General features: G+C 44.5%; 1 pseudogene; it reads right to left on the bottom strand.

The window, feature by feature from the left end:
• Window positions 1-2,584: 2,584 nt before the first annotated feature.
• LOC123171095 (MKI67 FHA domain-interacting nucleolar phosphoprotein-like) lies at window positions 2,585-14,196 on the bottom strand (annotated as a pseudogene).
• Window positions 14,197-14,733: the final 537 nt, after the last annotated feature.

Here is a 14,733-nt window from a genome sequence, read left to right as displayed (position 1 = left end):
TTGTAGTATCCAATGTATCGTGCACCTACGTCTTCTCGCCGTATATTCTCAATTGCAGATAAGGCTTCGAAAACAACGACCACGTGCAAGATCTTGGCTATTTACTTAAGTGACATTGATGGTAGCTATCTGCAGGCTTTCTTCAGCCACCAGCTCGGCTCTGACTATGGCTTACCCATTGATAATCTACATTGCTTATGGGCCAGTAGGCTGGTATGTTCATCTATTATTGGGAACTCCTCTTTGCATCTGAATTTTGGCGAAATAACAATTCTATTGAGACCAGATGCATAATCATGGAGGAAGCTCAATTTTCAAGGCATAAGCCTGGTAAGCTATCCCAAAAATTGAACAACCATCATGCATATCCATATGGGAAGGGAGTATTAATTACTAACCAGAAGAACTTAATGCTACAGAATGGTCATTATGTGGTGCCGAAATAAAAGGAACTGATTATAACTTGGAAGATTATGCATACCTAAAAGAATAACTAAGTAATGAATGTTCAAGCATCAAAAACTTTTCGACTGGATTTTCCTTACCACACATCAAGTCAATCTTAACATTTTCCCGACCCCATGTCTTCTTCCTTCAGCAGCAACTTAGAAGATTTTTGCAGATAGGGTAAATCATGAAGCAATTGTAAAAGAATCTGAAACTATTGTACTTAACTATAGAATAAATACAAGACGAACAAAAGAATGATGTGAGTCCAGAAAGAAGTCGAATAATTCGTGGCAATTTTAGTCTATGATGTGTAAATAGTCCAGAATATAGTCTGCTTGGCCAGCGAGCTAGTGTCACCGCACCATTTGGCAACCTCACCCCTTGAGCAACATCACTCTGGACGCCTTGCCTGCTATCAACCTAGTGCTTCTTGACGGTCAACACGGCAAAGCCCTTGATGGCTGCATGTTACCACATGGCAGCAGAGGCAAACTACAAGTAACAATGATAGTCCAAGAAGAACAAATAAGATGATTATGAACTGGTCCTTCTCTTGCTTACCTATCTTGAGGTGCATGTTGCCCGCATATTTGAGAATTTACATTGAGGAAATTAAATCTTAAATTAGATGAAAGCAAGCTATATAAACAAATATTTTGCTAGCTCAAAATGAATGGTAATTTGTAGCGTATCACGGAATGAATACTAACTTAAAAAATGATGCCTCTAGTAAGATATGCAAGGAAAAGGTGCATACATTCGACAGATTCCATGAATCGAGTACATAGTTGCTAATAATTTGGTAGGGGTAGGGCACAATTTAGGGATCAAGAAAGAGCATCCAGTTGAATCTACATAACGGATATGGAATCATTCAGAACGACACCAAGCTACGAGTTGAGTGAGTGATTAGTTAATGGGGGCTTGTGAAGCTAAGCTAGGTGTGGTTAGTTGGGGGTCAAGTGTCCTCTTATCTGATTATCTCCCGGATGAAATCGGTCAGACCCAAAATTGCCGTGCACCCATCATAGTCTGACAAAGTCTGTAAGACAAAAAATGCGAGTACTCATCATCTGCAGCCCGTGAGGAATTAGTGATTTGCCACTGAATGACGGGTAAACCAAAATGGAGCTGAAGCATCTTCAGAGAAGCACTTGCCCTTGAAAATATACAGCCCACGCTAAACATCTTTCAACCTTTTCTAAAAAATGATGACAGATCTACTGTGCCCCCTTGCTAGCACACTAAAACACCTAAAACTGCCCTCAAAATCAACATTGAACACTCGTGGCGCTGAATAAAATAAATCAACAGTACTTCCCCCAAAAAACATTGATCTGGACATGAAACTATGTGGATAAATCAATAACGATCTTAGTATGACTATGTGTGTACCTGCGTGTGGTCGTCGTGACAAGGCAGACTTTTCCATCCACGGCAATGAGGCTGAAGCACCGGCCTTTGACGAGAATCTAGAACTGTTGACCGGAGGTAGGGGAAGGAAGAACTATCCGGAGAGGCGCTAAAGGGGTGCTCTCCCTCACAATTATTCCATGGCCGACCACCACAGTGAGCTGACCATCAGAGATGCAGAGACCCCTTGACTGACAACCGGCCAGCATCGGCGCATTGCCACCGCGCTCCTCTCTGCTCTCCCTCCTCTACTTCATGGCTGGCACAAGGGGATGGGATGAGACAGACGGGAGGCAACCCCTCTCTTCTCTTTCAAGCGGGTCATGGAGCTGCATTTTTACATGAGATTACAGGGAGCTAATGTAGTGATCAATTATGAACTATTTATTCGGTACAACTTATGTCCAGAGAGTAACTCCACATATGGCATGAAACAAAAAACAATTAAAGCACAACTCAAAATATGTTTAAGCAAAGCCTAGGATGAACCTTGGTGCTAATACATAAATTATTTCTATAAGCAAATGTAGATAAGACTAAACAACCCGTACTATAAATATCAAGGACCTGCACAGTAACACATGGCAAATTTGGCTCTAGAACACTACAATTGCATGCCTTCTGTTCCAGGTCAACAAATGAAGTTTGCCTAATACAATTAAAATTATGTGGCAAATTGCTGAGCTAATTCAAATCTGATGAAGTAAGATAAATTTATAAATCAATGAACAACATCAAGTGTTACAAGGGCTGGACACTTGTAACCGATGCCAGCAGCCTTGATACTTTTGCGACACTTCTCATCCTGCTTTACAATTCCTTCAAGCATCCTCTGGTGCTCTTCTACTGTTTTATCCTAGTAACACAAAACAACTTATATTAATATGCATCATAAAATTTTGCATTCCAGCTGTAGTTAGCAACAAAAGTTTTGCATTCCGTTCAATTGCTACCCGATTAACTGGTACAAATCCCTTCCGCACACCTTTCCATCTAGAAGTGATACATGATATGGACATTGTAGATCATAAGAATTATGTTCTCATTTTAATCAAAATGCCAAAACAGTAACTATGTAGAGCTATATGTTACAAAGTACAGGGAAAGAAAACTATAGTGCTGTAAGAGTTACTGCAACCTCTGTATAAAGTACACAAAAAGAACAAGGATTCAAGAATAAATACATGCACGCAAATGAAATTTAACACCAGAAGCTTGCAAGTTCTTGCAAGAGCTTACCACCAATGCTTCAGTGATGCACTTATCGATGCAGTGGTATATATACCAACTCATATTACTGTCACACATCCTTGACTTCATAATCTAGTTTTGACATTCACATATCACTCATTATGCCTATTGATATATATTTCTAAGATGACTTACATTTTGCAAAAAGCAATCAGCAAGTATGATGCGGAGCATCCTATGGACATCACCATGTCAAGAGTCCGTTCGGCAGGTGACACGTGCAACATCTACTTCTCATACATAAAGGTGAATCTTCTCCTTTACACGTGTTCACTTGACCCCTTCAAGGATGGTATACTACTTGACACTTCTCCCGTGTGCATTCATAGGTATTGTCGGAGCTTCACGGATGTTGAGGAGGAGTGCAAGCGCCAAGAAACGACTACACCATCCGCGAGGGAAGCATGGAAGAGAAGGAGGAAGAAGACCCAGGACGAGCGGTACTACCGCCCAAACCAAGCGGTACTACCGCTAGAGGCCCCCAAGCGGCACTACCGCCGAACTTCCGCTCTACTGCCGCTCAACCCGACAAACTCCTGTGCTCGAGCGACCCGGGTCCGGTACTACCGCCCAGTCCAAGCGGCACTACCGCTTACAAGCGGTACTACCGCCCTCCCAAGCGGTACTACCGCTCTGCCTGTGCGCAGCCACGGGCCTTTGGCCTTGTATCCCTCTCCCACTTACCCCTTCATGGCTAAGACTATAAATAGACCACCTCCACCTCCTTTCTAGGGTTAGCAAAGTAGTAGCTCATTAGAGATAGAGCTTTGCTCATCCATATCGGATCTACTCCACGAGAGAGACCGCGGCCCCTCTACGGAGAAGATCCACCTTGGATTCAAGACCCCTCACGGGAAGATCCCCTCGTGGATTCAAGACCTCCTCATGGAGATGAACCTTACCATGTGTCTTTCCCTTTGTTGTTCATGTACCTTGTGGATCTTGTGTGTTTGATTGTCTAGTGGATGTGTGATTGGACTTGTTCTTGAGTGTTTCCCCTTATGATTTCTCTTAGTTCTTCCCCGTGTTCTTCGTGTTCTTCGCGGGATCCGCTCCTTTCGTGAAAGATCGACCGTATAGGGTTCCACCCTACATCATCTTGGTATCATGAGCCACGTTGATCACGATTTCGGAGCCTCCCCCCTCGTTTTCTAGCCTTCTTTTGCTTGATTTCGTCCTAAATTCGAAAATCCCCACCAAAAATAGCCCCAATTTTTTTGTGATTTGTTGGTTTTGATGATGTTTTGTTGATTTTGATCCATGGATTTGCTTGGTTTCGAGTGGATCTAGCATTTCCCCAAGTTTCCCCATCTTTTATCCACGAAATCTCTCCAATTTTGACCCCGAAATCATCCATTTCCGCCCCAAAATCGCGCCCCGATTCGATCTGCGAAAAATCCCGACACCAGCGGTACTACCGCCCCCCTAGAGGTACTACCGCTTGAGCAACACAAGCGGTACTACCGCCCTCTCCAGCGGTACTACCGTCCCTCCCAGTTTCAGCGTTCCGAGTTTCACCATTTCGGCCATAACTTCCACATCCGGAGTCCGATTTTCGCGTTCTTTAGCTCGTTGAGTAGCTATGGACATCCCCCATCCACCTGGATAGGTTCCATCACCATTTGACCCCATAATTTTTTTTGGAACTTTGGCATCTTTGCCTAGGGCTTCCACCACATCCTCCGCATAACCAACACCGACTTCCGCAACCTAACCATTTTTGTTCCCCGTCACATTTGAGGTTGTTTGAGCAGTGATTTGAGTCTCCTAAGGTGTTTCGGCTACTCAGGGACGATTGCTTCTTCATCAACCACCACCATACACTTCCGCCATCGCAACTTAACCAATTTTGTTTGTGTTGTGAGTTGTGTCTCCTAAGGTGTTTCGGCTACTTAGGGACCGTGCTTCCAACTACGACACCGTGTATAATCCACTACCATAACCCCCACTTCCGCATTGCGTCTCAAAACCCATCATTGCATTCCCGCAATACCATTGAGTTTCCGCAACCACCACCGCTTTCCCGCTACCACCATTTGACATTTGTCATTGGAGATTTTGAGTTCGCGGTTTTTCCGTTTCCTAAGGTGTTTCGGCTACTTAGGGACGCGTATCCATCATCTTGGTATCTACATCAAGAACACCGCCACTCATCATCGCAAAGGACGGTAACTTTGACGACACCATTGTATATTCCCCTTGCAATTGCATTGATAACCCCTTAGCCCATTTTGCGTCACTTGCCTATCGAGACTAGCCATTTGAGTATTGCCGGCAACGTTACTTGTGCACATTAGTGATCCACCCTTCCATTGCATACATACCATATCATATTGGTATCATCATATCATCCCTTGTGTCACAAGATTGTTCCCGCATATACACAATTGCTATCTTGGTTTGTGCATTTCGCAAAGTGGCCATATATACAAAAAAAATAAGAATAAGCTTTTAAGCAAAAGAGAAAGAGCAAAGAAGCTTGTAAGCAAGTGCCATAGCATCATACCACATTGCATATAAGATTGTCATATCCGATCATCTTGGATCATCTTGATAGAAACATCGGGAACCATACATATATAGTATACTTGGGATAGAAGTTTATCCATTTTGCATATCATAGGTTGTGCACAAGTGTCGTATCCGCCTATAGAGCAATCGTGCTAGCGTCTCCCTTGAGTTGTGCAACACGAGCATTTTTCGTGGACTCCACATTTTGTGCTCATTCCTTGGTTGCACGACCCCATTTATCTATCCGTGTGTGTGTTTCCGTGTGCCATTCTTTGCTATTGGTCTACTTGTTTCACTTGCGAATTTGTGAATCTCTTTCAACATTATTGACTCTTGCTAACATTCTGCATCAAATTTTTGTGCCACTATCCTCACCAAGCTCCACCATAAGCCTTATTTGTGTAGGTGTGAGAAACCGACAAGAATTGGTACCAATTGTGCTATTTCCTTGTTACACATTGAGTGATCATTGATCCATCTTCAACATCGGTCAAGGTACATTTGGTATAGTTCTTCTCTTTCCCCCACTCATATTTGTTCGAGTCTTGTGATGGATAGGCAAGGCATTTCACCTTCGGTCTACAACAACAACGACGAGTTCGATGCCACGAACAACTCCAACGACGCCAAGATGGATGATCAAATGAAGGAGCTCAAGGTCCTCATCAAGTCCTACAAGAGATCTTCCTCATCTTCGAGAAGACGCTCTAGTGCACACCCTTCCAAGCTACCATCTCCGGCAAGATCACATCGGCATCGACACCATCACCAACAAGAACGTGAAGGTCAAGAGCTCATCACCAACAACCGCTCAACGACTTCACCATTTCCCTTGGCATCTCCGCCAAGCAACTATAAGGAATCTTCGCCTACGGACATACAGCATCTTCGCCCACAAGTACCTCAAGACTACAATCAAGAGAAGCTCCCCAAGCTCAAGTCCACGACTTCCACGAGCTACTACGACCTCGACACCGACCACAAGATTCCTTTCTATGGGACTCAAGAACCCGAGGAGTATCTCGAGTGGGAGCGCCTAACGGACGACTACCTCAAGCTACATCAAGTTCCTCCCGAAGATCAAGTGAAGTGCTCCACAAGAAACTTCCACGACTACGCCTCGACATGGTGGCTTCACACACCTTCGGAGATCTACGACATGAGTTGGCCCAAGACGAAGAGAGCTTTGCGACGAGAGTTTGTGCCTCCAACCTACATGGAACAACTTCTTCGCCAATTGGAGAACACCATCCAAGGATCCAAGTCCACCGACGAGTACTTCAAGGAGATGAAGATTGCCTTGCGACGAGCCGGCATGGACGACCCCATGTCAATGAAGTTCCACTTCATGATGGGATTGAACAACGACATCTCCAATACTATCTTCCTCGAGAACTACAAGTCCCTCGACGACAACTACATTGGTGCTCTCAAGGCGGAACAAGAACTCATGAAGGCCAAGGCTTCTCCACCCCAAACAAACTTCTCGAAGACCAAGCTCAAAGACGACGAGCATGAGGCTAGTACCACCAAGATGTCCAAGCCCGACGAGCTCCAAGACGACGCTCACAAGTTTGACTTCACCGCCATCCCTCTTTGTGGCATTGATGGTGCCGAGTCTTCTTCGACTCTTTTTCAAGACGGTGTGGCGACGACTACGACTACGGAGACCTTCAAGGACCAAGCTTTGGAGGCGAGCGACAAGGTGGCGAGCAAGGATGATGCTTCCATCTTAGGAGGCAAGAGTGATGATGTGCCATCTTCGGCCTTCATCAACGGCGATGATGACGAGATGATCGAGCATGGGATTTCCCCTTCGGTCATGGAGGAGAGTGATGATGCGCCATCTTCGGCCTTCATCCATGGTGACGGCGATGAGATGGTTGAGTATTTCACTTCGACCACGACGACGTATGATGACCTGAGCGACTTGTGCCACCATATTGAGAGTGAGAGCAAGTTCACCACTAGCCCCATCTATGATGAGTTTCCCCAATTCCCATGTGAGGAGAGCCACAACCCCCACCACTTGAGTGAGATGAGTGACTCCACCGTATGTGAGATTGAGTGCACCTACCTTGAGGGCGTGAGTGAACCACCACATAGAGAGAGTGTGATAGTTGATAGGTCTCGTGAGGCCATTTGCACTTCTAACAACTTGACCTCTACCTCTATTGTGTCTTCTCATTTGGTGCTAGGTCCCATATATGATGACGCGCCGACTCGCGATGACTTCGTCCTTCCTTTGGACAAGACGATGGCCATGGTGGAACATGATGCACCCCCCACATGGTTCCATCAAGTTGATGATGATGACCACCATTTGGTCTTTCCCACCTCACCTACACCACTTGAGTGGAATGAACAAGGTAACATAGGTGAAGGTGATGCTCTAGTCCCACTAGTAGACATTCTTGACATTGATTGCTTGCATGATGTTGATCAACCTATTACCATGCTTCATTCTAGTATGATTTCCCCATGCGATGATTTACCCATTTATGATGAGTTTGATGATTGTCATGTGGAGTCTATTAGTTGTGATGCCATGTTACATAGGATTTCTTGTGACAATTCTCTAGGTCACATCATGTTTGACATTCCGCTTGACTTTTCATATGCTATGCATGAGATCAATCATATGTCATATTTGCAATCTCTTCATAGTGACTATGCATATGCCATTAAAATAAACCCAATTTGCACATATGGCATAGATGACAAGCCCATGGTTATTGGCATTTGTTTTTCTTGTGATGACATTGATATGCTTCCTTTGCATCATCTATCTCATATGCCATGCCATGACCACCTAGCTTCGGATATGCATTGTTTTGGATGTTGTCCATTTTCTCGATATGATGTTTCCATTTTTGCTCATGAGGAGACCCCCATAGTTTCCTCATACATTTTAGGAGATTTTGATTCATCCCATCCATTGCATGATCCTCATACTTATGGGCACAATATGCTTCCCATGAATAAACATGCTATTGATGTGCCATATACTTCTATGCTTAATTTGCATCCCCATCGTGTCATACACAATAACTATTCTTTCATGATGGATGACATGTTCTTATACCATGCATCAAATTTCTTTGAGCGATGCTTATCTTGTGCTAACTCTCACGTGCACATGCACATCATGATGGATGATGTGTACATTTACCACGCGCACAATTTCTTTGGTTTGTGTCCCTTTTGTGTAGGTACCCATGAATACTTGTCAACTTCGCAATCCCACGAGTTGACAAAACGAGCTCTAGAGAGCAATGATGACTTGGGATCCCATGGATTGCCTTTCCCACCGCTCTCTTCACGCGAAGTCTTCGCGCATCTCTTCTACATTGCCCTCACTTGGCTATGGGTTATTGTCCATTACATATTATATGCCCATCTTGCCATGTTCACTTTGCATGATATGCTCATTCCTATGCCTTTGCCATGCATTTGTGACCCATGCTTTGCATTACACTTGATGATTGATTCTCATATGTATATGTGTATTTGCAAGCTTGGTGGAGATATCACTTGTTATTGCCATGTTTGCTTGGTACCCCATGCCTATGATTATACTATGATCTTGCTTTGTGTTCATGCTTGCGATATGTCATGTGCATTGTCTATGCCTATTATTTGCTCACATGACATGATTAACATGATTTCACCTAGTGTGTTGCATCTTCGCTCCACTAGTTTGCATGACTTGATTACTATGTTTGCTTGCCTTGTTGCATCACCCATGATTCATACTTGCTCGTTTCATGCGGTTGATGTCAACCATCTACATGCTTTGCACATGATTGTTATTGCTTCTTGTCATATATCTCCATGTGTTGCATCTCTCATGCTAGATGACTTGCCATGTATTGAGTGCAACAATGATTATAGTCTTGCTCATGAGATTGCCCCCATAGCATTCTCACATATATTTGGAGATTTTGACATATTTCTTGTGAAGCATGCTTGTCTTACCTCTTTGCACCATATACTTAGTGACATGAATATTGCCATTGTTGCATCATATTATTCATGCACTTGTGCTTCTAATGGTTATGTGCAAGAGAAGAGAACCATCATGATGGATGATGTGTTTATCTACCAAATGCATACATTCTTTACTTTCTTTTGTGCATGTGTAGGATACTTGGACTTTGTGTCGACTTCCGCTTCACGTGAGTTGACCATTCGAGCTCTTGAGAGCGAGCCTCATACATCCTACCACGACTCGCTTCTACACCGCTTTTGCTTGTGTTTCGGCATTGTGAAGAACGCACAAGGACATGCTTTCAAGGTGATATCCTTCTCTTTTGAGAACCTCCAAACCATGAGCATGGATATTGTGGATCATACTACTTGTGTTGCTTGTACCATGAGACTTATTGTTCATCTTGGACCACTTGATTGCACACATATTAGAGATCTTGCTTCGACTTGTCATTTTCACCGTTCCATGCATCATGATATATATGCCTTGTGTGTTGCATCCAATTGTTGGATTACTTGCTCCTCTCACATGATTGGTCGCAACACTGTCAATTCTTCACATATGCCATGTCCCATTGATTGCTACATGCTTGCCTTGATTGCCTCACACATGTTGAACAATTGCTCTTTCTATTGTGTTGAGTGCCACACTATGTTCACTACGCCCTATGCACATTATGCTCGGATTGTCTTGCACTTGACCTATGTGTTTAGACATCTCATTTTCTTTGGTGTTGTGAATGATTCATATGCCTACCATAGACCTTTCATTGAGCAATTTGTGAACGCTTGATATGACCTTGAGGTAGATGCTTATTCTCTTGTCAAACATATTTGCCTCTCTACCTCCCATTTGCATACTTGTTTCCATGTTGTCCTTGATTGTGCTCAATTCATATACTTACATGCCATGTCACAATCCTTTGTCAAACCATATGCTACGCTTGATGACAACACTTGTTTGGTGCATCACCTCTTGAATGCTTGGTTTTTCACTAACGCTAACTGCATTTGTTTTTCCAAGTGCTTGTTCTCCTTGCTCCTTTTGAAGGAATCACGAGACGGTGCGACATTGGAGAGTGCCCACTTCAAGCTTCAAGATGATGAGAACTTGGTGATCGACCACTCCTACATGGCGACGCCATCTCTTTCCCATGGTGATTTGGTTTTCGATCCGAGGTCGGATCTTTCCCAAGGGGGAGGGGATGATGCGGAGCATCCTATGGACATCACCATGTCAAGAGTCCGTTCGGCAAGTGACACGTGCGACATCTACTTCTCATACATAAAGGTGAATCTTCTCCTTTACACGTGTTCACTTGACCCCTTTAAGGATGGTATACTACTTGACACTTCTCCCGTGTGCATGCATAGGTATTGCTGGAGCTTCACGGATGTCGAGGAGGAGTGCAAGCGCCAAGGAACGACTACACCGTCCGCGAGGGAAGCATGGAAGAGAAGGAGGAAGAAGACCCAGGACGAGTGGTACTACCGCCCAAACCAAGCGGTACTACCGCTAGAGGCCCCCAAGCGGCACTACCGTCGAACTTCCGCTCTACTACCGCTCAACCCGACAAACTCCTGTGCTCGAGCGACCCGGGTCCGGTACTACCGCCCAGTCCAAGCGGCACTACCGCTTACAAGCGGTACTACCGCCCTCCCAAGCGGTACTACCGCTCTGCCTGTGCGCAGCCACGGGCCTTTGGCCTTGTATCCCTCTCCCACTTACCCCTTCGTGGCTAAGACTATAAATAGACCACCTCCACCTCCTTTCTAGGGTTAGCAAAGTAGTAGCTCATTAGAGATAGAGCTTTGCTCATCCATATCGGATCTACTCCACGAGAGAGACCGCGGCCCCTCTACGGAGAAGATCCACCTTGGATTCAAGACCCCTCACGGGAAGATCCCCTCGTGGATTCAAGACCTCCTCATGGAGATGAACCTTACCTTGTATCTTTCCCTTTGTTGTTCATGTACCTTGTGGATCTTGTGTGTTTGATTGTCTAGTGGATGTGTGATTGGACTTGTTCTTGAGTGTTTCCCCTTATGATTTCTCTCCGTTCTTCCCCGTGTTCTTCGTGTTCTTCGCGGGATCCGCTCCTTTCGTGAAAGATCGGCCGTATAGGGTTCCACCCTACATCAAAGTATTAACACCAATATTCGTTACCACAATGAGCTCGCATCATTACTTCCTTTCTATTTGCAAAAATGAACAGGCATAAAACGAGCTGTGCAATGCAGTGGGAACAAATAGCCTGGTAGTATTAAGCAAGTCTTTGTAGCCTGTTGGGAGGGTTTATCATTGTAAACAGTATTCCATGACAGAGAAACACAAAGTAGACATCATTTGCCCAAGAATATACAATATTAACCTCATTGGGTGGTAATTAACATGTAGTCCTAAGCAGAAGATGAAGGCTATGTTTCCGTAATCAAAAAGCAAAAATAAACAGAATTAAGAAGCATAGTTGCAGTGATTACAATTTAGCATGATCTTTCTCCAGTGGGATAGGCACAATTTGCAGAGTGTGCTCAAACAAGAGATGGTTATTCATCTCATCAGCTACAATCTTGGCCACCTGATACACCAAGAACATGCCAGGAATTTGTAAGCAGAAAACAAACATATAGTGTGCCCTGATAATCTGATATATCCCAACGCACGTGCTTACCTCAGGGTTCTCAAACACAATAAATCCATAATACTTGGACTTTCTTGTCTAAATATACCACCAAACAACAAGTAAGATGCTCGCAGAAACCTGCGGAAATCAACCAAACCAACAAAGTCGGCATCAGGACCAGACCCCTCACACACCCTGCGCTTCTCTAAGCTCTGCTGACAAAGACGAACCTTGCAAAGTGGTCCTCGTAGAAGCCATGGGGGATGTGGCCGATGTAAAGGATGGTAGCCGTGTTCTCTGGCTCCTCGGGCTGTTTCTCCCGGATCCTCTGCTCTTTCCCCTCTAGCGGCTGCGGCAATCACTACACAACCTCAGGGACCACGACCAAAAGGAGATGTGCGTGTGTGTTTTCTCTATTGGGTTCGATTTGGTTCGAAGGGGAGCAAAGCACGCACCAGGAAATCATTCCCCTCGCCGGCCCGGGGACAGCCCGAGCGCGTCTCCTCATGGGATTTCCGCTGAAGTGACCCCTTACGTCCGCGGCGGCGGCGATCCAGTACCGTGGAGGTGATCCCGTACGTCGGCGGCAGCGAGATCCCAAGAGATCCGGCGGCGCCTTCTATGTGAGGTCGGCTGCGGCGATCTTGGGGGATCAAGAGACGACGGTGGCGCGACGATATTGAGGGGCTCGAGAGACAACCGCGGTGCCGTTTACTCGAGGGGGTCGAGAGACGACGGAGGCGGCGATGGGAGGGGATCGAGAGGAAGGGTGTTTCGTGCGGGGTGTTTTTTTTCGTGCGTGGGGTTGGGGTGGTGGGATGGACGAAAAAACCAGTTGAAAAAAACCCGGATGAAAGTGGTGGGACGAAAATAGTTCGTGCGGAGTATTCGGCTTCTTCATCCGTGCCCCAAACTGTTTCTTTTCTTATGCCCGTGCGTTGCAACGGGTAAAATAAATTGGCTAGCATTTTTGTCAATGTCGCTACACCAAAATGCCTACCAGTAACACGACATCCGAACAATGACAGGCGGCAGAGAGTCACCAATGTTCAGAAAGAAAAAGGTAATCCTCGGCGCACGACATGGACACACAACCACACACATCCATGTTTCCTTCCTTGCATGTTCCTTCCAGCCTACACACACAATCCTTCCTAGTAAGTTAATTCTTTTAGCCCACGTGTCCCTCTTTGCAGCGTGCACCAAGTCCCAAATCAATCCTTGGTTTCATCATGAGTTTAATCACCCTCTCGTCCGTTGTCACCTTCCCATTTTCTAAGTGTCTTATTGATATTACAGTCAACTTGCTAACCTATATAAACGGGTGGGAATTGTCTTAAAGGAGGAAGTTGGGTTTATTTCACATGAAATATCGATTTTTTTAGCATACTGGACCGGTGATTATGTTTTTCTCATGTGGCTCGCGACGCAGAAAAGCCTAACAACTACAGTATTATTTGATGTTCAAATAGGCCTAACGATTTGATTAAAAAAGGCCATGCAAGCAGCCTTTAGTAATGTATAGAAAGGCATCTTGTCTGTTAAGGAACATGTGCTAGCTCACTTGGTTAACTCAGGTCTTGTCTATTAATGCATAAATATTTCCCATGATTTTAGGGCGTGATTTTCCCCATGATTTTAAGTTGATAAAAATATATCCTAAGTTGATAAAAAAAGTAATCTAAAAAAATCATCTAAATATACTTAAGTAGGATATTGTTTTACATATTTTATTCTAACAAATACATTGGTATAATTGGAATTTCAGAAAAAATAGAGCTACTACAACCTACATTACCGTACCTATTGAACATCAATTAATCAAATATAATGAATGAACTAATTTGTGCATTAATTTGCGCAGATCCGGAGACTTCATGGCTCATTCATACCATATACAACGCTCTAATTTATTCTCTCTCATCGTACTGATTCCTTTCCTTCCGGGCTCATTCATGGCGCCATGCAAGGCTCTGGGCATTTAGCATTTAATTCCTTTCCTTCCCGGGGTCTCAATCATGGCATGGAAGGATTCATTCTCTTCCTTCCTTATTTCTCTCTCGGGCTGTTTGAAACCCCGCTCTGCAAGCTCTCCTTATTATTGATATCAAAGAAACTCGAAGACATATTTAAATTAGGATGATTGAATGTTAAAGTTCGAGGCGGTACTATTAAAACAGTGAATCGGCCCTCTTTTCCAAGGATCAGAGCATCACCGTACTGGTGGACTTGGCCAGGTACTGAACAGAAGGTCGCCGGTTCAAGTCTTCGTACGTGCAATTACTTTTTGCCAAAAAAAAGAGAAAATTGTTGGGCCAAAGCCCAAGTCGCCCGCGCCTTGCCCTGAGGTGGGCCGGCTTGGTTTGATTTTCGAAGGTCAGGCAGATGGAGCGTTGTCATGAGCTCCCCAATTTAGTACCACCTTGTTTATATATTAAATATAAAATCATCAAAACGGGACGAAACCAAGAATATCACCTTTCTTTAATAGTAG

The sequence above is a fragment of the Triticum aestivum genome, chromosome 7D, assembly GCF_018294505.1.
Source record: "Triticum aestivum cultivar Chinese Spring chromosome 7D, IWGSC CS RefSeq v2.1, whole genome shotgun sequence".
NCBI classification, from domain to species: domain Eukaryota; kingdom Viridiplantae; phylum Streptophyta; class Magnoliopsida; order Poales; family Poaceae; genus Triticum; species Triticum aestivum.
This window is presented reverse-complemented; position numbering and strand designations above follow the sequence as displayed.